The 21,512-nt window shown below is 45.1% G+C and overlaps 1 protein-coding gene across 1 annotated transcript in view; it reads right to left on the bottom strand.

Annotated features, from left to right (window-relative positions):
• The window catches only part of AASS (aminoadipate-semialdehyde synthase), a 156,525-nt gene that overhangs the window by 105,027 nt on the left and 29,986 nt on the right, over positions 1-21,512 (bottom strand). The window lies entirely within an intron of this gene.

Genomic DNA, 21,512 nt, shown 5'->3' with positions numbered 1-21,512 from the left:
CCCCAGCTGCTTTCCCCTACAGTTATCTGTCCTCGGTGCCAGCATCTTAAAGTGAGTGTAAACTAGGGCTGAAACAACTAATCGATTAATCGAAAACGAATCGATTACTATTTTCATAATCGATTAATCGGCCAGTAACATAATGGGGTTAAAAAAACTAAACTAAAATTAGCCCTTTATAGTACAAAAAGAGCAGATCGCTACTGTAAATATTACTTTCACTGTTTTACAGTAAAAAAAAAAAAAAAAAAATGAACCCCTTCCAGTAGTGATTATCTGCTTTTTTTCTACTATAAAAGGGCTAATTTTAGTTTTTTTAACCCCATTATGTTACTAAATGTCTTAGATCTGGTTCACATCTATGTGTTTTTTTATGGTGCTTTTTGAAGAAATGCACTGCAGTTCATTTACATGGTTTCCTATGGGACACGTTCACATCTGAAAGGGTCAGGGACTTTTAACGCAAAATGGTGCTTTATTGGTTCAATATTGGTTCAATGGAGAAGGTGCAGAAAAGCATGTAATGCATTTTTTGCAGCAATTTTTGTTTTTTAATCTGCCCAAAAAATGCAAATTGCAGTAAAATCACGTGCTCAAAAATCAAAAATGCACAGCAAAAAGCACTGCAGAAACAGATCAAAAGCAAACTGCGTAGGTGTGCACCGAGCCTTATGCTGGCCACATGGATCAATTTTCAAATGAGAATATTCAGATGAAAAGTCTTTGTACAATCGCTGAATTAAAGAATTTTGTTTGAAATTTTTACTTGTTTTTAACGTTCTGTTTTTATAATGAATGTCATTTCTGAATGAAAACTACATACACTGTCTGAAAATTCCTTTTGACTAAGGCTGGATTCACATCTATGCATTTTTTGCATGTCGCAGATTTGCACTACAGAACGTGTTCCATAGGAAACCATGTTAAATGGACTGTAGTGCAAATCTGCAAAAAGCACTAAAACTGCATAGGTGTGAATCCAGCCTAAGAGGTTTTCCATTTCCAAATTTTCTCGTCATTGTGATTGAAAATGAACGCCAATTTGACCCACTTTTTTTTTTTAAAGGTTATTAACTGATTAATTGAAACAAAATCGACCAACTAATCGATTATGAAAATAATCGTTAGTTGCAGCCCTAGTGTAAACAATCACCTTGTAAAAAAAAAAATAAAAAAAAAAAAAATAAATAAATAAAAAAAAAACACACATTCAGTTTAAAATAGAAATGAAAGGCAAAAAACAGGATTTTTTTTAAAAAAACAGCTTACCTGTAAAATTATTTTCTTTGTAGTACATCAGGGGACACAGAGCCATAGTAGTTACTATGTGGGTTATAGGCCACGTTCAGATGGACACTGGCACGCTCCAAATTAAAAAGTGCACTCCCTATATAGCCCCTCCCACTGGTGTGACTACCTCAGTTTTGAAGCAAAGCAATATAGGTGTATACCAAAGAAGAGAGGGGGAACTCTGTGTCCCCTGATGTACTTCAAAAGAAAAGGATTTTACAAGTAAGCCATTTTAAAAAATCCTGTTTTCTTTTCATACATCAGGGGACACAGAGTCATGCTAGTTACTATGTGGGATGTCCCATAGCAATGCCAACTGAAAGGAGGGAGACACAACAATAGTAGGGCACCAGGAGACTAAAGGACTGCAGCACACTGTGCCCAAAGTCGATATCCTCATGATCTTTTACATCTGCTTGATAGAATCTGGTAAATGTATGGATTGAAGACCAAGTTGCAGCCTTGCAGATCTGCGCCGTGGAGGCTTGGTGAAGCACTGCCCAAGAATCACTAACTGCCCCGGTGGAGTGCCTTTAAAAATGAAAAAGGAGGAATTCTCTTATTTTAAGCCAAGAGCTTGAACAATCACTTGATGAATCCACCTAGAAATCGTAGATTCCGATGCTTCCTGTCCTCTTTTAGGACCGTCAGGCAACACAAACAAAAAACACATCTGTTTTTATGCATCTGAGCGGTCATCTTTAAATACACCTTGACCGTTCTCACCACATCAAGAGAATGTAGTTACCTTTCTTTCAGAGAATGAGGTTCTGGAAAAAAAAAAAAAAAAAAAAAAAATGAAGGCAGAACAATATCCTGGTTTAAATGAAAAAAACCTGATACTACCTCGGAAGGAAATTGGGATGAGGCCGCAATACAACCCTATCCTTAAGCCTAAGCAAATACGAGTCTTTAAAAGAAAGAGCAGCCAACCCTGATAATTTTCCTGGTTGCCATATCTTCTGCAAGAAGAGTATGTTCCTCATCAAGAGGACCAAGGGAAAAATCCCATATTGGCTCAAAAGACCAAGTTAGACTTACCGGTAACTTGTTTTCCAGAAGTCTTTCAGGACAGCACCTGAGAGATAGCGACTCCACCCTCCTCGTTAGGAAACACCTACTTCCTCCAGACTTTAAAGGGAGGCGCCTCCCTACCACACATCAGTTGTAGAAGAGAACCTCCGGCCCCGGCTGGAACACATAAACACATACGTTAGTCACAGCGTAGCATAATATAATACCATAGGGCGGGATGCTTGCTGTCCTGAAAGACTTCTGGAAAACAAGTTACCGGTAAGTCTAACTTGGTCTTTCCCAAGGCGTCTTTCAGGACAGCACCTGAGAGGATAACAGAGACTTACCCCTTAGGGCGGGACAACAGCTTGCAGGACCTTTCTGCCAAACGCCTGATCGCTGGCAGAAGTGAGATCCAGTCTATAATGTTTCACAAATGTGTGAAAACTCGACCATGTCGCCGCCTTGCAGATCTGCTCCGGGGTGGCACCAGCTCTCTCTGCCCACGTAGACGCCAGAGCCCTGGTTGAGTGTGCACAAATTTCTGCTGGAGGAGATAACCCTGCCTGGAAATATGCCTCCGAGATAGCTAATTTCAGCCATCTAGCTAAAGTAACTTTAGAAGCTTGGAAACCCTTTTTTCTTCCTGAGAAGAGTACAAACAGTGAATCTGAACGCCTGAAGGACTCCGTCCTTTCTAAATAACTCAGCAGAGTCCTCCTGACGTCCAAAGTATGGAAAAAAGTCTCCTTATTTCCTTTGGGGTTAACACAAAAGGTTGGCAGTACTATGTCCTGTATACGGTTCTGCACTGAAGCTACCTTCGGTAAGAACTTTGCGTCTGTTCTAAAAATAACTCTGTCAGGAAAAATGGAAAGATATGGTTCTTTAACTGACAGAGCATTTAGCTCACTGATCCTGCGTGCAGAGACAATGGCAATCAGAAAAACGGTTTTTAATGTGAGAAACCTAAGGGAAGCCTCCACAAGAGGCTCAAAAGGCCCTTTTGTTAGAGACTGTAGGACTACCGACAAATCCCATCTAGGAAAAACCTTAACAGGAGCTGGCCTAGATCTTTTAAGAGCTCTAAAGAATCTGATCACCAGCGGATCTGAGGCCACAGATTTTTCTAAGAACACTGTCAGGGCTGCTACCTGCACCTTCAGGGTACTAACTGCCAGTCCCTTGTCTGCTCCATCCTGTAAAAACTCCAAGATGGAGACAAGGCTCCCTGTCACCTGGGCGGCTGACAAACACCAAGTTTTATAACGCTTCCAGACCTTAGAATAAATGGCCCTCGTAACCCTTTTCCTACTTGCTAAAAGGGTCGAGATTAAACGGTTGGAAAACCCCTTGCTTCTAAGGAGCTGCCTTTCAGAAACCAGGCCGTGAGGGCCAGGCTGGCCACTCCTGGATGGTTCACTGGGCCCTGCAACAACAGATCGTGTCTGAGGGGCAGACGCCAACAAGGCTTGATTGCCAGGCCTAGAACTGTCGAAAACCAAGCCCTTTTTGGCCAAAAGGGCGTGATTAGAATAACTGGCACCTTCTCCCTCTGAATTTTTCTTAAAATTAACGGGATTAACTGAAATGGGGGGAAAGCATAACAAAGACGAAATTCCCATGGATAAGCTAGCGCATCTGTGCCCAGCGAGCCATCGCGACTGTCCAGGGAAAAGAACTGGGGAACCTGGGCGTTCACCCTTGAGGCGAACAGGTCTACCTCTGGTAAACCCCATTTTCCGGCAATCATTGTGAATACCTCCGGGTTTAGAGACCATTCCGCTTCCCGAATAGCGTTTCTGCTTAGGAAGTCCGCTACCCTGTTTAGATCCCCTTTTAGGTGGACTGCTGATAGGGATAACAAATGTTTTTCCGCCCACCGAAGAATCTCCATGGCCAGTACCTGAAGCGACCTGCTTCTTGTACCCCCCTGTCTGTTTAAATAAGCCACTGCCGTGGCATTGTCTGTTAGGACCTGGACGTGATGGGACTGAAGCTCCTGAACAAACAATTCCAGAGCTAAGGCAATCGCCTTGAGCTCTCTCCAGTTTGAGGACCTTACTGTCTCCGCTTTGGCCCAGGACCCCTGAGTGAAACGTGTTCCTAGATGGGCTCCCCACCCCCAGGAACTGGCGTCGGTTCTTAGTCTTTTCCCGACTGGAAAAGCCCAGACTAACCCTTCCGATAAGACATCCTGTCTTTTCCACCACCATAGGGCCCTTTTTACCTGGGTTGACACTCTCACCTCTGCCTCTAGGGATGCCACTGTGTGATCCCAAGATCTTAGAAGGAAAGCCTGCAGACATCTGAAATGCATTCTTGCCCACTGGACTGCTGGCATTGCTGAAGTCAGAACCCCCAAAGCTGACATAACCTGTCTTACTGTCAGATTTTGGCTGGTCTGTAATAAAAAGACACTGCACCGGAAATCCTGTCCCTTTTGTCTAAGGGAAGGAAGATCTTTTGCTCCACCGAATTTATCAGAAACCCTAAAAACCAAATCTCCTGAGATGGGTTTAGGGACGACTTTTGGAGGTTTAAAATCCAACCCAACGCCTCCAGATGGCTGCGAGCTTTGCCTAGATTGGTCTGCAATTCCTCGCTGGATGGGGCGAAAAACAGCAGATCGTCTAAATAAGGAATAACTGAGATTCCCTGGAGACGCAGTGGCGCTAAAGCTTCTGCCATTATTTTGGTAAAAATTCGGGGAGATGATGACAGGCCGAAGGGTAGGGCCCTGAACTGGAGATGATGAACCACACCCCCCAACCTCACCGCCAGCCTGAGAAACTTCTGAGACTGGGGAGAGATCGGAACATGTAGGTATGCGTCTTTTAAATCTACTGACGCCATAAAACATCCTGGCGTCAACAGATTTCTGACCGAAAAAATTGAGTCCATTTTGAACTTCCTGTACCTTATGGACTCGTTTAAAGGTTTTAGGTTGAGAATCAACCGAAATTTCCCTGTCGGTTTCTTTACTAGGAAAACATGGGAATAAAACCCCTCCTGCTGTTCTTGCAGGGGTACCTGTACTACTACGCCCTGTTGCACCAGTTCCTCTAGAGAGGACTTCATGGCCAGGGCCCTTACTGGGTCCCGCGGGGTGTTGGTAATCAGGAACCTTTTTTGGGGGGTCGTTGACAAACTCGAGTGAGTAACCCTGCGCGAGAATGGTCAGGATAAACTGATTTGAAGTTATCCCTGACCACTGCGGAAGAAATTCTTGTAGTCTTCCGCCCACCCGCAGAGACGAGTCATTGCGATTTTTCGGCCTGTGTAGGAGGACGGAAGAGAATTCCGCCTCTACCCTTCGGCTTCGGGGCGGACCAACTTTTCCTTCTCCCCTGCAACTTGCTGTCCTGATCCCGAGTTTTTTGAGGTCGAAAAAGACGTTTTGGTACCTGCTTTTTCTTTTTGACCGGAAAGGATCTCTTTTTATCAGCTGTCCTGTCAAGAATATTATCGAGGTCAGAGCCGAAGAGCAAGTCTCCTGAAAAGGGTAACCCACACAGCTTATTCTTTGAAGCCGAGTCACCCGGCCAGGTCTTAAGCCATAAGGCTCTTCTTGCAGCATTAGTTAGAGCTGCTGACCTGGCTGATATCTTAATTGCCTCAGCTGAGGCATCTGCAACATAAGCCACTGCCGTAATCAGGGTAGGAAAAGAATCTAAAATTTCCTGCTTAGGGGAATCTGCGGCTATATGTGACTTTAACTGGTTAATCCAGTATTCTAAGTTTCTGGCTACACACGTTGTGGCCATTGCTGGTTTTAAATTGCTCATAACTGATTGCCATGATCTCTTGAGCAAAAGATCCATGCGTTTGTCCATCGGATCTTTCAAAACTCCCATGTCCTCAAAGGACAGATCCGTGGACCTTGAAACCTGGGAAAAGGCGGCATCCAGTCTGGGCACCTTGTTCCATACTGCTGCAGGGTCCTCCTCGAAAGGAAAACGCCTTTTGTGGGCTTTGGAGAAAAAGGGCTTTTTCTCTGGATCCTGCCATTCTTTCCTAATGGCCTCAGAGATGACCGGATGAACTGGGAATGTTCGGCCCTTAGGCTCATCCAACCCAGCATACATGCGGTCATGGAGTGATAATTCCTTTTTCTCCTCACTTAAACCAAGCGTAGCATGAATGGCTTTAAGGAGCCCATCGACCTCTTCAAGGGACAGTTTGAATTTAGAGGGGGCTACCTCAGAATCCTCCAACTCCTCTTCCGAATCTTTAACGGAAAGAGCAGTGGACTGCTTTTCCCTATCTGAAGGGTCTTCAGGCAGAGATTCTAACACCGGGATTGAGAGAGACCCCTGGGAAGACTCTGAAGTGGAAGGCTGACTAGCAGCCGGGTTTGCTAGTGAGTCACGAAAATTCTGGATCGTGGCGTACAGCTCCTTCTTTACAGAGGCCACCAGATCCTCACATACAGAGGCAGATTCCTCCTTAACTAAAGAAGTAATGCAGGGACTGCATAAGGTTTTCTTCCAATTTTCTCCCAGCTTGGCCCTGCAAGAAGGACATCTTTTCTTTGGGTCAGAGCTCTTAGCCTATGAAGAAAAAGACAAAAAAAGGGAAAAAAACCAGGGAACCCTTAGTGAGACCCAGTCTCAGCTTTGATAGGGATCACCACACAGGTGCACTGAGAAGAAACCAGTCAGCTTCTAGTGCCCAGACAGGCCCCTTGCCACCAGGGGGGAAAAAAAGGAGAGAGAGCGAGACCAAACGCCAGGAAATAGGAAAAGAAAGGCAGACTTTAACTGCTGCCTCTTACCTGGGCTTTGCTGGTGCCTGTGCCTGTCCCCACCGCTGCAGACGCTGAATCTTCCATAACAGGTGTGCAGAGATCCACTTGTGGCTAAACGCCGCCTCCGGAGTCACGCCGTGCAGCTGCACCGGACCGGAAGCGGAAATAGGCACCAGCACCTGTCCTCCCTCCTCCCCCCTGCGTCCACGCCGGAAACGACGTTTCAGCTGACCCGATGACCCGCTCTGTCACTTCCGGCGCGACCGCCGAAAAAAAACATGGCGGCGGCACACGCGCGCCGCGCCTACGAACGTGCGGGCCACCGAATCTTCGGCTCTCTCCGAGCACAAGAGGGGAAGAGGAGCCCGCTTGCTACCGCTGACGAGGCGTGGGTAGGTCGGGAGGACAGCGGGTCTCTTGAAGGAGGAAAAAAAGGGAAAGAAGCCTAGTCCCTCAGGAACACCTAAGAGAAACAGACTCCCTCCCAAAAGGTGTTCCCTCCGGGCCGGAGGAAACACAAAAACTGATGTGTGGTAGGGAGGCGCCTCCCTTTAAAGTCTGGAGGAAGAAGGTGTTTCCTAACGAGGAGGGTGGAGTCGCTATCTCTCAGGTGCTGTCCTGAAAGACGCCTTGGGAAAAGGCTGTTTTTGTAAAGCCGATAGGACTAATTTTAAGTACCAAGGATTAGGTGACCTAACTGGAGGATTAATCCACGTTTTCCCCTGAATAAAAATTCGAACCCGATCTGTAGGAATTCAACCTATGACATATTTCCTGGGGTGCAAAGCCCTGGATTCACACCAGGCGACATATGCCTTCGCCAGATTCCTAGCATAACAAAAGTAGAGACTGCTGAAGCCGACAGTCCCCGGTCTTATTTTAGAATGTGGGTCTCAATAGCCAAACCGTTAAATTTAGCGTTTGTAAGGAAGGATGAAATATCGGACCTTGGGAAAGAAGGTCTGGCCACAGTGGTAGGGACCAAGAGTCCCCTACCACCATCTTTATGATCTTGGCAAACCAAAATCTCCTGGGCCACAAGAATCACCTCCTTCCCTTCTTGCTTGATCCTGCAAAGAAGGTGCGGAAGCAGAACTGGGGGGAAAGCATAGATCAGTGAAAACTGATCCCATGGAAATACCAAGGCATCTGTTTCGTAGGCCATCAGATCCCTTGTCCTTGACACAAAGTTGTCGATCTCGTTGTTGAACCCGGACGCCAATAGACCCATGTCCAGAACTCCCCATCCTTGGCATATTGACAGAACAATGCTGCGGTGAAGGAACCATTCTCCCGGAAAAAATAGTTCTCAAGTAGTCCACCTGCCAATTCTCCATTCCTGGAATGAAATTGCTGACAGACAAGGAATGTTGCTTTCTGCCCAAGACAGAAAATAAATAATTCACCTCTTTCTGGGCCGCACGACTTCTTGTGCCCCCTTGGTAATTGATATAAGCCACAGCTGTGGTATTCCAAGGCGGTCTCCCATCCAGGTACTAACCAGGCCCGACCCAGCTTAGCCTCCGAGATCAGACGCTTTAAGGGTGATGTGGCCGTAGGCTGGATCCTGACAGGACAATTTTTTAGTCCAAGTGTCCAGGTCTCCAGGGCCAGGCGTACTGCCCGAAACTCTAGAATATTGATGGGCAAGGTCATCTCTGATCTGTACCATTTCCCTTGGACAGACGCTTCTTCCAGGACTGCTCCCCAGCCCAAAGGGCTGGCATCTGTTACCACTTTCCAGGTAACTGGTAGAAAGGATGTTCCTTTTTGAAGATTCTTGGATATCAACCATCAATTGAGGCTCTGACATACTTTGGCGGATAAACGCAACGGGAAATCCAGAGTTTGTTCCAAGTTGATAGGATACTGTTTTGCAGCAGTCTTGAATGAAACTGCGCATAAGGAACGGCCTTGAAGAAGGCACCATCTTTCCCAATAAACACATGCAAAGATAAATAGAAGGATTCTTCTTTGTTTTGACCCACCGAATCAGTTCCTTTAAAGTGGAAGTAAACCCATCAATATAAACAGTAAAAAAAAATATAAAAGGCATGCCGGGAATGCTAACTACACATTGGCTGTGCTCTCAGCCAAACTATCAAACCATCCAATGGCTGGTGTCATAACGAATCACATGTGCAGCACCATAGCAGTTGAAGATTAAACAGAGGCAAAGATGGCAGCTTCCTTGGCTGAAAACGATAGGGGAGTTTACTTCCACTTTAAGGAGCTGATTATTTCCTGGGGTAAAAATACCCTTTAGTGGACTGTATCTAAGATCAGCCCTATGTACTGCAATCGCCTTGATGGTTTTAAGGCGGATCTTACTAGGTTAAGGATCCAACCCAAGTATTCCAGGTAGCTGACTGCGGTAACCAGACCTTGGTTTAAATGGGCTACCGGTTGACCTATCAAGAGTAGATCGTCTAAGTAGGCTAGTATCGTTATACTCTGAGCCCTTAACCTGGCTAAAGGAGGGCCCAGGATCTTTATACACACTCGAGATGCAGTAGCTAGCCCGAAAAGGTAGAGCTACAAACTGGAAATTAAGATTTTCTACCTCGAAGCGTAGAAATTTCTGGTGAGCGGGGAAGATCGGCACATGGGGATAAGCATCCTTGATGTTGATAAACTCCACGAGGAGAGAAAGACTTCTTTTCCTCTGGATCCTTAGGAACGTTTGATCTGAGAAAACATTTGACACCTCAGAAGAGAAGTCATCAGCCTCACCACTGTCCCCTAAGGGGATTAGACTTCCCCGCCCCTAATGCCCCAGTTTGAGGGTCCTGGGCAATGAAAGAGAACCTGTGTGATTAAAAGTCACTAAACTTTTTTTTTTCTTAAACCCCATCATGGCTGAGGGAAAAAAGAACCTTTGGTAAAATACACAGGGGCTGCAGTGTTGAAAACAATTGCAAATATTTCATGCCCCTGATGCTCACTCTACTCACTCATTCTCAATGGAGGATGTCATCTGTGTCATTTGCTCATGTTCCTCCATAGTTTTTACAAAATATAAAAATGGAGGCTTTTTTAAAAAAAAACCCTCCCATGCTGGATGCCAACACTGGGCTAAACCCGCCCCTGCATCACCTATGGCCCTCTTTCAAAAAGGGCCTTCCCCGCATGAGTGGCAGGGGCTCTTGATCCTGTGGGATCCCTGGAAGGAAGGAGAAATGGCACGGGTGGTCCATAAGCTGCAAGCGGTGTGCCATTTTTTTGTAAAAAAATAAATAAATTGCAGCGCTTCCTTCCCCAAAGAAGAGGGGAAGAAATTTTGGCACAAGGGGGTGTCTGGTGGAGAGAAAGAGTCCCCCCAGACTTACTGGAGGTCTGTAGTTCAGCCGGAGGAAGACACAACGTGGCTCTGAGAAGCATGATATGCAAGTACTCAATTACAGCCCCCAGTGGTGACACATAGGCATCACAGCATTTACTAAATTTAAAGGAGACATTTCATAAGAATTTTTTTTTAATTTCTTAGAAAACTCCACTTACCTTTCCTGCCGCAGGGTTTTCTGCGGTAAACCAACAGACCCAATCTTCCCCCCTCACAGTGGGCTCCGTTAAACCTTCAGGAGCTAGGGATACTAAAAGGAAAACCCACAAACCTGGGCCTGCAATAGCACCCTTGCAGCAAAAACTTTATGGCCTTAATACCAAAAAGTACTGCTTCCCAAGGGTCCAGCTTCCCAAAGGAGAGCATTTACAGGCAAAAACCTTGTTTCTTCGGATACAAGGCCCGGGTATCACTCAAAACGGCCAAGATCGGACACTCTGAATGGATCCGTCTGCATAGCCAGCCCCAGCAAGGATTGCTCCAGTGGAGCTCAGCACAGCACATCTTTGCTCGTGACCCACACCTTAGACACTGGCAAAAAAAGAAAAAAAGAAAAAAAAAAAAAAACAGTGGGAGGGGTTATATAGGGGAGTGCACTTTTTAATTCAGGGCGTGCCAGTGTCCATCACCTGAAGGTGGCCTATAACTACTATGGCTCTGTGTCCCCTGATGTATGAAAATAAACATATGTATAAATATAAAAATACAGTAGTACCTTGGATTAGGAGCATAATTTGTTCCAGAAGCATGCTTATAATAAAAAGCACTCGTATATCAAAGAGGTTCCCCATAAGAATCAATGGAAACTCAATTTGTTCCACAGTGACTGCTGGTGTATAGAGTACTGTATGTGGCCAGAAATGCAGGGCACCAGAAACACTCAGATGTGCAGAAACACTCAGGAATAGAGCATCTCCAGCGCTCCAGCACCACTGACCAAATGCAGTACTGCACACCCCAGCGGCTTGAATCTGGCTCGTCTTACAAGACAACACTCGCAAATCGAGTCAGGATTAAACAAAAAAATAGCTTGTATTGTAAACTGCGTTACTCGCAATCCAAGGTGTCACTGTACAATACTTTTTTTCCCTATAGAAGTGATCACATTCCCTCTATTTGTTGTTACTTATTGTGAATAGTCTCAAAGTCTTTTGTGATCTGTCACATGTCCCAGAAGACTGTGGGGAGAAATTCCACTTCCGATTGTCTAGTTGGATGGAGCGGAAGTAGGAGTGAGTGCCTTTCAAAATCAGGCCTGACAGTGGGGGAATCACACACACACACACACACACACACACACACACACACACACACGGCTGCAGCCACTGGGACTGTGTGTAAAACTGACAAGCAGACTCCTGCCTGTCAGGTGGAAGCATTCAGGTGACTGTGCTACTGCCTGAATGCTTCCACACGCCCCCAGTGTTTCTCCACCCCCCTCCCCCATGTATTCTGGGCTCTGCTTGCCCAACTGCTAGTCCAGGGCCAACAGTTGATGCCAGCGGGTGGAGGGAAGGGAGGGGAACACACACACGCCCACTCTTCTTTTCCTGTTTGTGACCTGAAGGAATGTATTGCAATGCAATTTGCATTGCGACACACCCAGTGGAGTGCAGGGTCTATAAAGGTATCTTATTAAAGAGGAAAAAAATCATCACATAGGTAACAAAGAGTGCTCTATATAATGAAAAAAATAAAAAAAATAAAAAACGAAACAAAAAAATAAAATAAGTTACACCCAAGCACAAAAACCCTCCTCAAAAAAAATGAGGAGGTCTCCCACATACAAACGTAAACGCACACATTGCCTCGCATAAAAACGTTGACTGCAATACACATGTATATTTCTGAAGTTTGTCACCATTTTACAGGCCCTCTTTCATGGGCATACACAAATTTAAGGTTGGATGCCCATTTACTTGGTGCAAAAACGTGGGCAATATACTGTATACAATTTTTTATTTTTATTTTATTTTTTTGGGCCAGTGATTCCCTTCAATGTAAAAGTAGTTCTAGCTACCAAGAAGTCACTGGATTACTCTTACAGACCTAGCTGAAAATTGGCCTGAGCAGGAAGGGAGTGGAAGTACCCAGTAAACGGTACTGTGGTTAAGTACCATATAGTTTGGCGCCTTTCCACAAGTATGCACAATTTTTGAGTCCCACATGTTAGGCTTATTTACTTGGCGTAACATTATCTTTTACCAAACAATTGGGTAGGATATTGTGCATTAAAATTCCCTAAAGTGTATTTTTCCAAAATAATATATTTCTCTCCCCCCCCCAAAAACACAAATCGCTGTGCAAATACCGTGACAAAAAAAAAAAAATATATAAAATACCCATCATTTTATTTTCTAGGACCTTTGCTTAAATAATGTTTGGCCGATCTAAGTAAATTTTCCAGCAAACAAAAGCAGATTTTTACAATTACAGTATGTGAAAATGTCAGAATAGGCCTGGAGCTCAAGTGGTTAAGGTGATTTCATGAACACAGATGTTGCAACAGAAAACTGCAGATCCACAAATGTTAACCTAGAGTTCACGGTCACCTGTGTAATGTCATTCATAAGGGCCTTTTTAACAGGCTTTGGCCTTGTCATTGGTGTCAGTTTGAGATGCCTCTAGTATCATATTTCATTGACGGGTGCATTTGACTTACAGTTGATCGAGCTGCTACAAGTAAGTTTTGCAATGTATTCAATGTCAGCTCTCTCTAAAAATGAACAATCCCTGGAAGAAAAAGTCTTTAGTGTTCTATGACAAGGCTGTACCTGCTCCAGCTTAACCACTTGCCTACCAGGCACGAACACCCCCTTCCTGCCCGAGCCCTTTTTCAGCTCTGTCGCACTTTGAATGACAATTGTGCGGTCATGCTACACTGTACCCAAACATTTTTTTATCATTTTCTTCACACACAGAGCTTTCTTTTGGTGGTATTTAATCACTGCTGGGTTTTTTGTTTTTTTTTGTAAAAAAAAAGACCAAAAATTTTGAAAAAAAATAATACATTTTCGCCTTCATTGATGTGCACAGATGGACACTGATAGGCTGAACTGGTGGGCACTGATGAGGTGGCATTGATATGCCGCACTTAAGGGCAAGCCGTTAAAATGATTGTAAAGTCTTGTTTTTTTTCTATAAAAATAAACAAACAGGTTATACTTGCCTGCTCTGTTGCAGTGAATTCGCAGAGCAGCTCAGAGCCTCCTCTTCTCAGGTCCCTCCCTCCTGTTGAGTGCAGCTTGCTATGGGGGCACCCGAGCCCAGTCACAATTACCCATGTCCATTCAGACATGGAGCCCCGGGGCCCTACCCCCTCTCTCCCTGATTAACTAAGCTGACTTTGACAGCAGCGGGAGCCAATGGCGCCACTGCTGAGTTTCAGCCAATCAGGAAGGAGAATCTTTGGTGGCTGAGACACTCGTGGACATCGCTGGATAGAGAGGGACCTCAGGTAGGTGTTAGGGGGAGTGCTGCACACAGAAGGCTTTTTATCTTCGTGCATAGAACACATTATGATAAAAAAAAATAAAAAATAAAAAAAAAAGGTCAGGCCTTCTGTCTTTACAACCCCTTTAAGTCACAGGCATCCATCTACACGAATACAATGTTCCTGCTTCTCAGAAATTCTACACTTCATCAACGCCTTCAAAGCAACTACTTAATCTAAAAGAAGGGCATTACATTCCAGCAATATATTATGACTTCCCAGTGTAATTAACTAAAATAACATGAACAGCCATGATCATATATATGGCGTTTATAACCTGTAGCCCCTTATCCATGATCCAAGTTGACTTGAAAAGTGCTAAAATCCATACCAGGCAATCAGACTTCACTTCGGAAATGTCAAATCATTGAAAGAGTGATTGATTGGTTGCCATCATTTACTGCAGTTTGTCTTATCAAAGAGAATCTAATGGACAGTGAGAAAGATGGATACTAGCTTTTTACATATTTTCTTAGCTTCTTTTGACATGTTTTGCTTAGCTGCTTAAGCTCCTTGGACATACCAAGTACGCTGAAAGAGTAAAGGGTCAATCAAACTGATCGCTGAACCCCTTTTGTTCATCTGGTTCCAGTATATCACTTTTACATTCTGAGTGGCCCAGTGTGCACCACCCCCCCCCCCCCCCCCCAGTGTACTTCCCACGCTTACCGCTCTTATCGGGACCAAATCAAGCCACTTCTTCAGGATGGAGAGCCGGGGGAGGCCAAAACACATACATGCCTCAATATACCCCGTAAAACAAAGAAACCAGAAGCGACTATGATTTTCTCATTTCTGGTTTCACGTCCACCATTTCCTGGCTGGTACAACCAGGGGACACATCTAACCAAGTAAATGTATGCGCAGGACAGGGTAGACATTGGGGTGTATTGAACCCCTAAAGCCCCCGTCACCTGCCTGATGCCATCACATTGGGTACAAAGTCACGTTGGAACAGGAAGGGGCCATCTCCAAACTGTTCCCACAAAGTTAGAAGCATGACATTTTCAAAATGTCTTGGTATGCTAATGCCTTAAGGAGTTCCCTTCACTGGAACTAAGGGGCCAAGCCCAACTCCTAAAACAAAAATAAATAAATAAATTTAAAAAAAAAAAAAAAAAAAAAAAAAAAAAGGGAAAAAAAAAATCTACACCATAATCCCCCTCCAAACGATTTGGATCAATGCACAAAGCAAGGTCCATAAAGACCCGGATGAGCAAATTTGGGGTGGAGGAGCTTAACTGGCCTGCACAGTCCTGACCTCAACCCGATAAAACACCTTTGGGACCAATTGGAATGGACAATGCATGCAAGGCTCTCTCGTCTTTTTCGCCCACATCAGTGTGACCTCACAAATGCGGTTCTGGTAGAATGGTCAAACATTCCCATAAAGACACTCCTAAACCTTGTGGACAGCATTCCCAGAAGAGTTGAAGCTGTTATAGCTGCAAAGGGTGGGCCAAAGCAATATTGAACCCTACAGACTAAGACGCCATTAAAGTTCATGTGTGTGTAAAGGCTGGCATCCCAATACTTTTGGTACTATAGGGTGTATAAAAAAAAATATATAATATTATATAAAATCAAACACACACTTAAAATTTTGATTATATTTTAGAGCTGCACGATTGTGGGAAAAATGAGAATCACAATTTTTTTTCCACGATGCTCACAGCATAACATCATACAAAAAAACTTTTGACAGACAGACAAAGCTTTGGTAACCCTTTGCTCACCCCCTTAACCCCTTCCCTGCCAGTGCCATTTATACAGTGATCAGTGTATTTTTATAGCACTGATCACTGTATTGGTGTCAAAGTGTCAAATAGGGCACTCTCACACTGAGGCGTATTTTTAGAGATGCATTACTGTCATTTTAGTAGCGCTTTTGCCCACGGGGAGCTTTTAACCCCTGCTAGAGGCCGAAAAAGGGTTAAAAGCAGGGCTGCTCATTGATTTCAATGGGCAGTGGCGCTTTAGAAGCAGTGTATACACCGTTCCTAAAGCACCTCAAAGATGCTACTTGCAAGACTTTTTAATGTCCTGCCAGCGCACTGCTTCAGTGTGAAACCCCTTGGGCTTTCACACCGGAGTGACGGAAGAGGTGCTTTACAGGCACTATTTTTAGCACTATAGCGCCTGTAAAGTGCCTCAGTGTGAAAGTAGCCTAGAGCCCTTTCACACTGAGGCAGTTTTCAGGTGTTTTAGTGCTAGAAAAGCAGAGTAAAGTCCCATACATGCTATCAGATTTTCTGCTGATTTTTTCCTTCAGATTTACCAAAACCATATAATATGAGGTCAAACCTTAGGAGTTTCAATTTGTATGCAATCAGGCAGGCCCTTGCACTACATGGTTTTGGTAAATCTGAAGGAAAAAATCAGCAGAAAATCCAATAGTGTGTATGGGGCTTTAGACTTACTGGCAACTCCTTTTCTGAGAGTCTTCCAAGACAGCCCATGAGACCTAGGGCTCCTCCTATCAGGACAGGAAACACGTTAACCCTCACCAGATAAAAAAAGGCAGTCCTCCAGGCCCCACGTCAGTATCCAAGAACCGTCGGACGTCCCTGTAAAACATATGTATAATACAGATAATTTCAAGACAAAACCGAGTGGGAATCCGGCTGTCCTGGAAGACTCTCAGAAAAAGGAGTTACCGGTAAGTGTAACTCAGCTTTTATCTAAGCATCTTCCAGGACAACCCATGAGACGATGGAGCCAGAACTTACCAGTCTACGGAGGGACAACTTCCTGAAGGACATTACGACCAAATGCCTACTCCTGAGCAGATAGGAGATCCAGGCTATAATGTTTAATGAAGGTTAAAAAACCTGACCATGTGGCAGCCCTGTAAATTTGTTCCGGTGAGGCTCCAGCCCTCTCAGCCCAAGATGCAGAAAAGGCTCTTGTTGAGTGCGCAGTGACAAAAGGCGGAGGAACTTCCCTAATTTTGTAAGTTTCAGAAATAGCTTGCTTTATCCATCTAGACCAGGCATATGTAATTAGCGGACCTCCAGCTGTTGCAAAACTACAAGTCCCATCATGCCTCTGGGTGTCATGCTTGTGGCTGTCAGAGTCTTACTATGCCTCATGGGACTTGTAGTTCTGCAACAGCTGGAGGTCCGCTAATTGCATATCCCTGATCTAGACCAAGGTGGCTTTAGATGCACTCTTTCCCTTATTTTCTCCTGTAAAGAGGACAAACAAGGCGTTTGTTTTATTAAAGGCCTCAGGGACCTTTCTTTGTCACCCTCTGGCAAACTACAAAAAGGTTGGCAGTAAAATGTTCTGGGATCTGTGGAATGTATTAGCCACTTTAGGCAGAAAACCTGGATCAGTTTTCAAAACAACCCAATCCTCAAAAATTGTGAGCAAAGGCTCCCCCACTGATAGGGTCTGTAACTCACTTACCCTACGAGCTCGAGCTGAGGTAATTGCCACAAGAAAAATCGTTTTTAAAGGCAAGTAACTTAACTGAAATATCCTCTAGGGCAGTGATGGCGAACCTTGACACTCCAGATGTTTTGGAACTACATTTCCCATGATGCTCATGCACTCTGCAGTGTAGTGGAGCATCATGGGAAATGTAGTTCCAAAACATCTGGGGTGCCAAGGTTCGCCATCACTGCTCTAGGGGCTCAAAAGGGAATTCTAACAGAGTTTGAAGCACCAGGGACAGGTCCCAGGTTGGACAACTTCTAACTACTACTGGCCTGGACCTAGAAATTGATTTGAAGAATCTACCTAGAGTGGGATTTCCCGACAGAGAAAATGACTGATAGCTGCCTCCTGCACCTTTCAAAGTACTAACTGAAAGACCTTTGTTAACACCCTCTTGTAAAAATTCCAAAATCGAAGGAACATCATGAGTTAATCTTTGATTTTTAGAGAACCACGAGTTAAATAATTTCTTACAAACCTTGGAATATATGGCTCCAGTGACTGGTTTTCTGCAATTTACCAGGGTCTTGACTACTTTGTCAGCAAACTTCAGGAGCATAGTATCTTTTCTTCAGATACCAGGTAGTCAGTCAATCTTAAAAAGGAAACCACCTGTGGGTGTGACACTGGACCCTACGATAATAAGTAGCCTCTCTTCGGAAGACTCAGTGGAGACTCTGAGACCAGAGTCTGTAACAGGAAAAAACCATGGGCCAAAAAAAAAAAAAAAAAAAAAAAAAAAAAAAAGGGGCTATTGGGATGAGATCTGTTTCTTCTAGAAGAAACTTCCAGAGGACTTCCGTAATTAGCCGATTGGCGGGAAGGCGTAACGGAGGCCAAATGGCCGCGGATTAGCCAGAGCATCGATCCCCAATGATTGATCCTCTGAGTTCAGATAAAAGAACTCTGTCTTGCAATTGTTCTGATCTTGCGAACAGGTCCACTTCGGGACATCCCCATCTGTTGGTAACACCCTCAAACTTGGGGTGAAGGGACCAATTGTACTCGTCATACCTGGTAGCGGCTGAGAATCTGCCAGACAGATCTGTGTCTCCTTCAGGTGCACTGCTGTAATTGAGGCTAGATTCCCGTCTGCCAATTGTGGCAGCACGCAGGTAAAGTCACCTGGTTGTATTCAGGATGGGAAATATGTGTGTCCTAGATTCAGGCTGTATGCAGACTTTTACAATTAGAGGGGAAGAGTTAATGAGCCCAGCTGTAGTAAGTGGGCTCATTAAGACCTCTACAAAAACCCCAGCATGCATAGGGAGATGCTCCATCCTGGAACCAGTTTGGTGTGTATAGACTGGGGAGTCTGAGATCTGTTCTGTGCGGTGAGTTAACGCCTGTGTGGCAAACCCCTACAATAGAGACAGGGACTGGGGCAGCACAAGGCTGCACCCAGTTGTTAGACAGGGAGTCTACGTGTGTAGTTAGAGGTCAAGCTGACCAGGATTTATTTTCTTGTTTTATTTTGTTTGGCTGTTTATGTATCACTGCATGTAGCAGAAATAAACCGGATCTTTTGTTTTTTGAACCTACACCGCTGTCTGCTGTGCCTGACTTTGTGTTGTGAACCCATCCAGGGGGTCACACACACCCGCTACCGAGCTAACCCCTCACACAATGATAAAATCTCCTGGGCGATAGACTGAAGTATCCGACTCCTCCTACCTCCCTGTTTGTTGAGGTATGCCACAGTAGTGATATTGTCAGATATAATCTGGAGAGCGTGACCCCCGATTTCTGTCTAAAATGCCTGCAAGGCTCTCTGAACCACTGAAAGCCCTCTCCGATTTGATGAAGCTCTTGCTTCCCTTGAGGATCATTCTCCCTGTGCCATTGTGTTGCAGAGATGGGCTCCCCACCTCGAGAAACCCACATCTGTTGTGATCCTCTGGGATATAGGAATGGACCATGGTGGACCTCGTTAGGTGCAGGTGCGTCGACCACCACAAGCTTGTTTTTACCCTGGAGGGTAACAAGACCCTTGATTCCAGGGAACTTGCGTCTCCGTCCCAGTTCCTTAGTAGAAACAGCTGTAATGGGCATTGATAAAATCTTGCCCACTGCTGGAAAGCAAGAGGTCATCAGACCCACTGCTCTTGAAACCTCTCTCAGCGAGACAGACTGATTGGTCTGTAAGGCTGACATTGTCTGCATCATTCTTAAAACCTTCTCCTGCGGGAGAAAAAAGGTTTTGGTCTACTGACGTAAAATTTGTATCATAGATATGTCACTTTCTGGCCTGGAATTAAGGAAGACTAGTCTTTGTTTATTAACCAGCCTAGAGAGTGTGAAGGAAGTCCTATACAGTCTGGAGATCTTCTAATAACTTTTGGTACGACTCCGCTACCACTAGGTAGTTGTCCAGGTAATGGATAATAGTTATCACTTTTAACCTTAGCGGAGCTAGAGCCTTCCCCAACACCTTTGTAAAAATGCATGGGACTGAGGACAGACCGAAGGAGGGGGGGGGGGGGCAGGGGCTTGAAATTGATAGTGCCGAATCTCTGTTCCCATCTTGACCTCCAGTCTCAAGAATCTTTGGAAGGCTGGACGAATAGGGATATCCAGATAGGCACCCCTCAAAACCAAAGTGACCATAAAGCAATGTGGGTAAAGCAGGTTTTTGATTGAGAACACCGTCTCTATACAAAAGTGCTTGTACCTGATCAGTTTAGAGACCGGAGTTTCAGGATAAGCCAATATTTTCCTGACGGCTTTCTGATGACAAATATATGGGTATAAAATCCCTTGCCCTGATCCAACCGGGAAATCAGTATCAGAACCTTTTGATATATCAAATGTCCAATTTGGAGACCCAGGGCCCTCGCTTTTACCTGATCTTGAGAAGGAAAGGAAAATTCCAGCTTTCGCCCGTGGGTCACTAGGTTCAGGATGAATGGACTTGAGGCGACTGCTGCCCACTGTGGGAGAAGTGTCTCCCAGTGGGAGGAAGATTGGAGGGCCTGAGTCACTGTGGTTTGGTGGGTTTCTGAGGAGGGTTAAACAAGACCCCCACCTCTACCTGTGCATTTGTGCCCTGACCAATGTTTTTTGGGCCTATTGTCCCTTTCTCTAGGAACTTGCTGCCTACACAAAATAATTTTTCTGGCTGTCGACTTTTTCTTATTCTCTGGAAAGGCCTTTTTTCTATTGGCTGTGCGTTCCAGCGCCTCTTGCAGACCTGGGCAAAAAAGATGATCGCCCGCTAAGGGCAGACTACATAGGCGCAACTTTGAGGCAACGTTGCCTGACCAGGTTTTAAGCCATAGGTTTCTTCTGACCAAATTCACAAAGGCCAAAGCCCTAGCTGTCATTCTTACCAACTCTGCTGAAGCATCAGCCAAAAACCCACACTGCACGAAAGAGGAGAGGGATATATTTCTGCAGCCCTCTAGAGGTTCCTGCCAACAAATGTGTTTGTATTTGTGTCAACCATACTTCTAAATTTCTGGCCACACAAGTGGAGGCCAGAGCTGGTTTAAGATTCCCAATGGCTGAGTCCCAGTGTCTGTGAGGAAGGATATCTACTCTTTTATCCATTGGATCTCTAAGCATGTCCATATCAGCAAACAATGGTTAAAATGTTTTGAAACTTTTAATAGAGGTGCGTCTAACTTAGGTTTTTCCATGGATGCGCCATGGACCAGCTTGGAACGCATAAGTTCCGTCCCTTCACGCTCACGGCTTCCTGTCTTCCCCTGCACACTCCAGCCACGCTGTTTAACAGGAAGAGTACAGCCAACTGCCACCATGCAGCTCGCGGACCGGAGCTCTGACGTAAACCATGGTGCTGGCATTCCCAAAGCACTGAGAAGCAGGGACAGCAGCCACAAGCCTACTTCCCTGGTGGATGTGGCGCTCTGGGACTAAGAAGGTAGGAATGCCCCCCCCCCAGAACGCCAGAGGAGCCACACTCCTGGGGGGGGGGGGGGGAACTAGTTCCAGGAAACATGTTACCCCCCCGTCCGGAGGAAACACTAATACTGACATAGGGCCTGGAGGACCACCCTTTTATCTGGTGGGGGTTAACGCATTTCCAGTCCTGGTAGGAGGAGCCCTAGGTCTCATGGGCTGTCTTGGAAGACACTTAGAGAAATAGCGCCTGAAAACTGCCTCCCATACTGCCCAAATGTGAAAGCCAGAGTGCTTTCATACTGGAGCGGTGCACTTGC

This window comes from Lithobates pipiens, unplaced genomic scaffold (assembly GCF_037356315.1).
Source record: "Lithobates pipiens isolate NorthernLeopardFrog02 unplaced genomic scaffold, aLitPip1_a1.2 Scaffold_8, whole genome shotgun sequence".
Taxonomy (NCBI): Eukaryota; Metazoa; Chordata; class Amphibia; order Anura; family Ranidae; genus Lithobates; species Lithobates pipiens.
Note: the sequence above shows the minus strand (reverse complement) of the source record. Positions and strands in the feature narration are given on the sequence as shown.